This window comes from Capra hircus, chromosome 17, assembly GCF_001704415.2.
Source record: "Capra hircus breed San Clemente chromosome 17, ASM170441v1, whole genome shotgun sequence".
Lineage (NCBI taxonomy): Eukaryota > Metazoa > Chordata > Mammalia > Artiodactyla > Bovidae > Capra > Capra hircus.
Window position 1 is genome coordinate 62,545,455 of NC_030824.1, and position 3,210 is coordinate 62,548,664.

Consider the following 3,210-nt stretch of genomic DNA (forward strand, 5'->3'; position numbering starts at 1 on the left):
TCTCTCTATATCCAAACAAGCAAACTAGAACAGTTGCTATATTTTCTCCATTCATATTGCCTTGTCCCTTACATGTCTGTGCAAACTAACCTGACTTTTTAAATTGCCAGCACCTACATTTCATTGCCGAAGGGCTCCCTCTGGCTGCAGGACTCTACTCCGGCCACCTGTGCAGTGAGTCAAAAGTGCCAGGGAATCAAGGCTCCTCTTGGAGTGACCCTTAATCTCTGACTGGGGGAGTAGGTGGATAAACACAGCCCTTGTGGCAAGATGGCTGCATTGTTCCCTAGAGGACTAAGCTCTGGTTGCCCACATTCTCTGGGGGAGAATGCACTTATGTTCTTCCTTCATTCTCTTCTCTGTCTTCTCTTCTCATCTCTCCATTCTACTAACAATATTTCCTGGGAACAACTCCCCAATAAGATAGCAGTATTCCCTCTCAAATTTTAAAGGATTTTTAAGTAAATGGAGTCCCAGGAGTTTCTTTTTATTTAATCAATTAATTTGGCTGCACCCAGACCTAGCTGCAGCATGAGGGACCGTTGATCTAGGTTGTGGCACGCAGGATCCTCAGTTGAGGCAGGCGAACTCTCAGCGGCAGCACTTGGGATGCAGTTCCCTGATCAGGATGGGACCCACCTCCCTGCATTGGGAGCACAGAGCCCTAGGCCCCTGGCCCACCAGGGAGGTCCCTCTGTAGTTCCTCAGTGAGCAAAGAGTTTTCTCTTTCTCTGTCTCCCTTACTTGTTTTCTCTTTCTTTTTGCCTTTCCATCCCTCAAACGCTTTGCTCCTTCACGCCTTTTTTTTTTTTTTTTCCCTGAAAACCAAGCTGCTGGATGGGGGGAACTGATCAGAGTCCCATGGCTAGAATCTCTCTTTTTCTCTCTCTGATCGCTTTCTTCCTTAACCTCCAGCCACAGAAAGTGAGGCATTCTAGCTCGAAGAATTCTGGTTATTGGTAAATATTTTTGATATATAACTTTAGCATAATTTATAAAGTTAATGAAATCTATTCTCTCAAAAATATTTTCGAGCCCTTCTGATAAACTGGTATTTGTTAATAGTGAGTGTGTACTATTGAACAAAACAATCACAGTCCTTGTCTTCATGGAACTTACAGTCCACTGTAAAATAAACATTTTATGACTAGCTAAAACTATCTAAAATGTAGCATCTTTACATTATAAGGCCATAAGTTGTTGATTCTGATTAAATAATATTTACTCACATCATTTTGTTATTACTATTTCAAATTTTTTAAAGAAAAGTTACAAAAGCAGTTTTATATCGAAAACAAAATTGAGATGGAGGTACAAAAATTTCTCTTAAGCCCTTTATCTCCATTTAAGCATAATTTGCCTGCCCCTAGGGGCTTCTCTGGTGGCTCAGAGGTTAAAGCATCTGCCTGCAATGCGGGAGACCTGGGTTTGATCCCTGGGTTGGGAAGATCCCCTGGAGAATGAAATGGCAACCCACTCTAGTATTCTTGCCTGGAGAATCCCATGGACGGAGGAGCCTGGAGGGCTACAGTCCACGGGGTCGCAAAGAGTCGGACACGACTGAGCGACTTCACTTTCACTTTCATTATCAGTTACCAGTGGATGCACCAAGTGGTGCCTCTGTTACCAAGGATGAACCTACACTGACCTGATGCATCCTGATCACTAAGATCAACAGTTCACCTTATGGCTCACTCTTGGTGTTGCGTACATTCTTTGGGTTTATGTATCCATCACTGGAATAATGTACAAAATAGTTCCATGGTCCTAAAACTCTGTGCTTGCTAATCCATCCTTCTTCCCACCCCAAGCCACCCCTAGCAACCATCGACCTTTTCAATTTCTCCACAGTTTTGCCTTTTCCCAAGCATCTGGTAGTTGGAATTATATAGTATATAGCCTTTTCAAATTGGCCTCTTACACTTAATAATATGCAGTCAAGTTTACTCCATATATTTTCATGACTGCTTCATTTCTCCTTAAAATGAAATATTTCATCTTCTGGATGCACCAGTTTATTTACACACTTACCTACTACTGTAGGTTGACAACTTGGAAGCCCTTCCAAGCTTTGGCAATTACAAAAAAGCTGCCATAGATATCCATGTGCAGGTTCTGTGCGGATATAAACCTCCTGCGGCTAAATACCAAGGAGAATGATTGCTGGATTGCATAATAAAAGCATGTTTAGGGGTTCCCAGATGGCACTAATGATAAAGAACCTGCCTGCCAATGCAGGAGACATAAGAGATGTGAGTTTGATCCCTGGATCAGGAAGGCCCCTGGAGGAGGGCATGGCAACCCACTGCAGTATTCTTGCCTGGGGAATTCCATGGACAGAGGAGCCTGGCGGGCTACTTCACTCACAAAGAGTTGACAACGACTGAAGCAATTTAGCACACACACACCAAACTGTATTTCATAATGGCTGTATTGTTTTGATTTTACACCAACAATGTGAAATAATACTCCACATTCTTATCAGCATTTTGGTATTGTCAGTGTTCTGGATTTTGGCCATTCTAATAGATGTTTAGTGGTATTACTTTTTGTTTTAATTTTCATTTCCCTGGAAAAAAAATGATGTGGAGAATCATCCCAAGCATTTAACTGTTTTCTGTATATCTTCTTTCCTGAGGTCTCTGTTGAGACCTTTGGCCCATATTTTAATCAAGTTGTTAAATTTATTGTTGAGTTTTAAGAGCACATTGTATATTCTGGATAACAGTTCTTGTTTAGACATTTCTTTTCCAAGTATTTTCTTTCATTATATGGCTTGCCTTCCCATTCTCTTGCTACCCCATGAATCACAGCAAGCCAGGCCTCTGTGTCTATCACCAACTCCTGGAGTTCACCCAAACCCATGTTCATTGAGTCGGTGATGCCATCCAGCCATCTCATCCTCTGTCGTCCCCTTCTCCTCCTGCCCCCAATCCCTCCCAGCATCAGGGTCTTTTCCAATGAGTCAACTCTTCATATGAGGTGGCCAAAGCATTGGAGTTTCAGCCTCAGCATCAATCCTTACAATGAACACCCAGGACTGGTCTCCTTTAGGATGGACTGGTTGGATCTCCTTGGAGTCCAAGGGACTCTCAAGAGTCTTCTCCAACACCACAGTTCAAAAGCATCAATTCTTCGGTGCTTAGCTTTCTTCACAGTACAACTCTCACATCCATACATGACCACTGGAAAAACCATAGCCTTGACTAG